General features: G+C 36.9%; 1 non-coding gene across 1 annotated transcript; it reads left to right on the top strand.

The window, feature by feature from the left end:
• Positions 1 to 6136: 6136 nt before the first annotated feature.
• LOC123253201 lies at positions 6137 to 6243 on the top strand. Its single transcript, XR_006506576.1, has one exon. It is a non-coding gene; the product is annotated as a U6 spliceosomal RNA (small nuclear RNA).
• Positions 6244 to 6507: the final 264 nt, after the last annotated feature.

Genomic DNA, 6507 nt, shown 5'->3' with positions numbered 1-6507 from the left:
CTCCCCCAAAGGTGGGAAGGCCTCCATAAAGGAATTGAATTTCATTCCAAAACCTTCTTGAAGAAAACAGGACTGGCAAACGGATAGTTTGATGCAACTGTTCACCGTGAGAATTAGTTACAAGGGCTACCAACAAAAATAACAAAGGACTGAGACTGCCTCTTGTAGCAATTCCAAGGGCAAAGGAACCACCAGCAGCGATCTGGAGAGCGTACAATTCGGTGTCTGCCAATGCCAAGGAAATGCTATGTAGTCCCAGTGTGTAGGTTGGTTTTTCTCCTAAAGAAGAAGGTGAAATGACCCCAGGAACATCCCTCTGAAGCAGGGATTGGCAAACTAAGCCCAGATGGCCCAATCCAGCCCCTGCCTGAACTGAGCTAAGAATGTTTGTACATTTTAAAATCATATAAAAATAGAGCCTGGATTGAGCCCTCCGGCCATAGTGTGCCAACTCCTGCTATGGGCTATTAGCAAACATGTAATTTTTATTCACCAAATGGCAGATTTTCAGGGTGGAGCTGAAGAAGAAAAATGATCTGAAGGAACAGAAGGGAATTACACTCTAGGCCAGGAGGTTAGAAGGTTGAAGGATGTGACAGAGAAGGAAGGGAAGAAAAATGACAATTGGACATATGGAACTAAGTAATAAATAAATCCCTTCTAAAGGGGAAACTGGACCCTCTTAGGGGAAACAGCCTTTTTTTTTTTTTTTACTCTGAGGCATGGTGATAGATATAGGACTCATGTTGTTGCAGCTATTGTTCGTTTGCATCTTATTTCCTGCTCCAGCTCATTTTACAGAAGAGGAAACTGAGGCAAACGTGGTGAAGTGACATGCCCAGAGTCACACAGGTAACAAACGTCTCACGCCAGATTTGAATTCAGGAAGATGAATCTTCCTGACTCAAGACCCAGGATTCTAGCCACCAAACCAACCACCTAGCTACCCCTCTAGGACTCATGATTTTAGAACAAATGTAGTCATTCTCTGTTGTTTGGAATGCAAGTTTCAGAACACGGTCATTTCATAGAATATTAGGGTTACATGTTTCTGGTCCCAGGGAATTTTTATTTTATATTGCATCTACTTGCAAACCAGTCCCTGGCCCTTATGTGAGGACCAGGAAGGAAAATGAGCTTGTTAGGGGCAGAAGTCAAGGCAGTCAATGACTGAGAATGATGGAGGAACTGAAGTAACCACTGAAGAGGAGGACTATAATGAAGATGGGCAAAGAGGGGCAGCCAGTGGCATGCCTTTTTTTTTTTTCAGTCATCCAAAGCATTTACTTTATTTACTGTGTCTTTACCATTCGGAGAATACATTTACTTTTATCAGAAATTGAAGACACATTTAGTTAACACATTTAATTAGAGGGAAAAAATCACGTTAAAAACACTGCTTTTCCTAGGGTTTGGGGACAAAAATAAAAATAACATATGGCTATGGAGGTATATTAGAAGAATCATCCTAAGCCCTTGGAAATGACCCTAGAAAATGTAAGGGAAGATGGAGCCAGTCTAGCTCTGGAAATTTGACCTGCTAATGTACATGAAGGTTGGGGAAATTGCCTCCAATCTTGCTATAGTGGTGTATGGGAGAGGTAGGACTTAAACCCAAGCCCTTTGATATCAAAATTGAGTACATTTTACACTGCGCTCCATCAGAAAACCCATGGATGTTTTCAAATTTTTATATCTCACTAATGGAAATAATAAAAAGAAAAGTACCATTTTTTGGTAATTACAAAAATATTAAATGTAAAGACATCAATTTACAAAGACATACACAGATCTACAAGCACAACAAACAGCCAACTACTCTGACTAGCATTTATATGGTACGTTAAGGTTTGCAAAATGCTGTGAGGTTTGTATCCATTTTATAGATAAAAAAACTGAGACAGAGCTTAATTGATTCAGGGGTTCACAGCCTATAAGTGTCTAAGGCAGGATAAAAGATAATCATAAAATAAAAAAAAGGAAGACTAATTGCAGGAAGATTCTATGTACATGACTGGGTTGAGTCATTATAACAATGTTTATACCCATTTACCACTCCATCAAATTAGAGAAAATCATAAAAATGGTATGAAAAGTGGAATTGCTCATTGGCTACCACAGGGGAGAGGGAGGAGGGGAGGGAAAGAACATGAATCATGTAACTATGGGAGAATATTCTTAATTAATCAATTAATTAATTAAATTTAAAAAAAATTTTAAAATGGTATTAAAAACAAATGGACAAGAATATAAAGGGGAATGATCAAAACAAAAATGACCCCAAACTGCTAGATCTCAAAAGTAAAGCAGCAATTATAAAAACTCTCTGGTCTTTGATAAAAAAATCAAAACAAAAAATAAATTAGTGGAATAGAATAGAATCCAGAACTAGGATCAAAGGCATACATGATAGATTAACATTTTGGTTAAACCAAAGAATACTCAACCTGGGAAGAGGGAATGATTATTTACTAAAAATTATCGGTACAATTAGAGGGGAGTGTAGTTTAAAAAGAAATGTGTTTAGATCCACACCTCATATTATATGCTACAATAAATTCTAATTAATACTCTAAATATTTTAATATTAAAACTGGAAGGAAAAGAATGAGATTTTTCTCAATTGTAAGGAATCAAAAATTTATTTATCTATTAAATAAATGAAAGAAAATATTAGAGATAATATAGATAGATTGGATTATAGAAGAGGGGGCTTAAATGATTTTTTAAAATGTGAAAGTTAAAAAAAAAAACCTTGAACATTTTCAGTCTCTTACTCTTATGAGATTCATTTGTGGCAAGCGGTCCGTGCTTAGGAAATGTCTTCTCCTGCCATATTATTAAAATCTCCATACCCTATTCATGTCACACCTGCTTAGGGATGTGTCCTAGCATTCCGTCTTGGGTTCTCTTCTTTTTTCTCTCTATTCTTTCTCATTTAATGATCTCATCGATTTGCATGGACTCAGTTATCATTTACATGCAGACGCCTCTCAGGGGTGTGTGTGTGTGTGTGTGTGTGTGTGTGTGTGTGACATCTTCTAGTTTTTCTGAACTCTAGTGTCATATCACTACTTGCTGATTGAACATTTAAAACTGGATAGCCCATTGATATCTCAAATATAGTATGTTCAAAATAGAATTCAGTATCTTTGCCCCTCCATCTCACCGTTTCTCCAGACTTTTCCTATTACTTGGATGTCTCTAGAAGAGAAAGTGAGGTCGACAGCTTTGTGAAACTCTGCCTCACTTAAATCCAATTCACGAGCAAATCAACATATCACCCATCAGCCACTATTTTGCCCCAACATTGTGATTTCATTGGTCCTCTGAAAGCTAAAGAGGAACAGCTATCACAGGTTACGCCATCATTACAGTAACTCAATTTTATAATCTCTCTGTCAGTTGTGACTCTTCATGCTCACTCATCCCACAAATATACACTCAGTTGCCAAATATCATCATTAATAGATCTGCAATATATCTCACATGTATCTCCTTCTCTAAACTCACACAAGCCACCCCTCATTAGTTCTTTTTTGTTAAACCCTTACCTTCTGTCTTAGAATCAACACTAGGGAACACGAATCATATAACCATGGAAAAATATTCTAAATTTAAAAAATTATTAAAAACAAAAATAAAATAAAAAATCAGCACTAGAATTGGTTCCAAGGCAGAAGAGTGGTAAAGGCTAAGCAATGGGGGTTAAGTGACTGGCCCAAGGTCTCATAGCTAGGAAGTGTCCAAGGACAGATTTGAACCCAAGAACTCTTATCTGTAGGTCTGGCTCTCAATCTGCTGAGCCACCTAGCTGCCTCTTTCATTTCCCCTTGCCTGGACTGTAGTCATAGTCTCCTTAGACACTTTTTTGGTGTCCCTGCCTTAAGTCTGTCACCACTCCAATCCAACTTCCATGTACCTACCTGTTGGATGCAGATCTGATCAAATGATTCCACTCCTTGATTTAATTAAGTGCTTCACTTCTACCTTTTCATTCTCAACACTTAGCCCACTGTCTGGCACATAGTGGGTGCTTAATAAATAATTATTGATTGACGGCATACCTTCTTTATTTCCAGGTCTCTCCTGCTAGCCACTGATAATGGTTTTCTTGCCTATAGTCTTGAAGGCAGAAAACCAACAGGTTGTACTTGAGGGTGAATGTGCTCCCTCCTCATAAAACCCATGATGCTCGGCTATCTCAGCGAGCTTCCCTGTTGTGAAAATGATGGGAATCCAGTTCCACACATTGACTAGGTGTGATGGAGGGCTTAACACACCTGGGCATGCCAATTCTGAGGGTAACCTCTATAAAAGACTTATTATCTTCTACTGGCTGGTGTCTTATATCCAAAATGTGTAGGGAAGTGACACAAACACACAGAAGCAAGCCCCCAGCCCCACTCTGTGGACAGTTAAAGAATGAGAGGATTATAAAACGTTATCACTGACCACATGAAAACATACTCAAAATCACTAATAACAAGAAAAAACACAAATAGAAATAATTATGAGGCTTTACCTCATACCACACAAATGTACAACGAATAAAAACACGGACAAAGATCTATATTTAAGGGGCGTCAGGAAAACAAGCACATAAATACATTATTGGTTGAGCTGGGAATTGGCCTAACATCAGTAGGTTACCAAAATAAAATTCAGTTTTTATTTGAATCTAGGATTCCAAAGGAAAATGTCAGGACTGGACAAACATTTTGAAAAGTATTTTGAAAATAGGATTGGCTCTTTATGCCACATAACCTGTAAACACGAACCTATTGTTTTTTAAAATATTTTATTTTCCCAATTACATGTGATAACAATTTCCTACGTGCATTTCCTTCCCTCCCTTCCCTCCCTCTCTGAGAGAGGGTAAGCAATTTGATCTGGGTTATACATGATTATTGTTGTAAGAGAATACTCACATAAAACCAGAAGCCCAAATTAAAAACACAAATAAATTAACGTGAAAATCGTATGCTTTGATTTGTATCTAACTCCAACAGTTCTTTCTCTGGAGGTGGTTAGCCCTTTGTCACAAGTCCTTCAGAATTTTCCTGGGTCATTGTATTGACGAGAATAGCTAAGTCTTTCACAGTTGATGATTGTACATTATTGCTATTAGCTTGTACAAGAACATTTTGTTTGGTAATACGATTATACCTTTAAAAACCAAACAACAGCTGTGTGACCCTGGGCAAGTCACTTGACCCCCATTGCCCACCCTTACCACTCTTCCATCTAGGAGCCAATACACAGAAGTTAAGGGTTTAAAAAAAAAAACAAAAAACAAACAAGACGTGAAGAGTTTATGAACCCAAAGCCATAACTTCCTAAAGAACTCTCTATAAGCAGGAGAGAAAGGACTTTAATCTGATAAAATAGTAAACTCATAAAAATAATGATGTTGTAGCTAATGCAAACTATAGTTAAGTTGTGTGTGTGCACATGTACTATGCTCATGCTTGCATATAAAAATAAAGTATATACATTTTTTTAGTTGTAACAGAAGAAATCTAATTAGAGTTTAGGTAAATGGTTTATTATGATTAATAGCAAACGGTATAATTCATCCTCATGTCCTAATGAAAAGACGTTTAATGTAGATGAGTAACAACAGAAAGAAAGAAGTGGCCAAGCAAAAATTCCTATTTTTTAAAAAAAATCCTAAAAGTAGTTCTATTTCCAGGACATGCTGTCAAAAACAAAAATAAGGCAATAGTCTTCAAGGTGGGTTTGTACTCCTATATTTTAAAACATATTTCAAATCATTGAGGCTTTTTTTTTTTGCATTGTACAAAAAACAGATGAGTAACTCAATGCAACAGTATGGATAGCCCAGTCATCTAGCTAAATGTATTCTAAAAATTAGCATCTGGTAAAACTATGGAAAATAAAAACTGGGGAAATGATTCATTATTGAAAAAATGTACTTGGGAAAATTGGTTGGCAATTTAGCAGGAAATGGATTTAGATCCACTTCTCACACCATATACTTCAGTGAATGCCAGTTGGATGATGTACTTAAACATAAGAATGTGAATTGTTTTTAAAATAGAAATAAGTAGAATAGTGTATTTAACTTAATTATGGGAGGGAGGGCATTACTTTTCTTTTAAATAAATAGGATGTGCTTGCTTCTATAGCACATATACTAAAATTGGAATAATACAGAGTAGATTAGCATGGCCCCTGTGCAAGGATGACATGCAAATTAGTGAAGTGTACCACATCTTCTTTGTACAACCCAGGGGAATTGCTTTTCAGTTTTGGGAGGGGGGAAAGAAAATGAATCACATAAACATGGAAAAAATATTTGGAAATAAAAATAAAAAAATAAATATGACATTGTTAATGACTAGATTGTTGTGCTTAATTACATCAAAATGGAAAGCAGTTATGCCAGTGATGGCGAACCTTTTAGAGATGGAGTGCCACCCCCTCCCCAGACCAAGTTCTGTGCCTGCCCACCCCCAGAGACCATGTGCCATGCCCCTCTCC

The sequence above is a fragment of the Gracilinanus agilis genome, chromosome 6 (assembly GCF_016433145.1).
Source record: "Gracilinanus agilis isolate LMUSP501 chromosome 6, AgileGrace, whole genome shotgun sequence".
Taxonomy (NCBI): domain Eukaryota; kingdom Metazoa; phylum Chordata; class Mammalia; order Didelphimorphia; family Didelphidae; genus Gracilinanus; species Gracilinanus agilis.
Note: the sequence above shows the minus strand (reverse complement) of the source record. Positions and strands in the feature narration are given on the sequence as shown.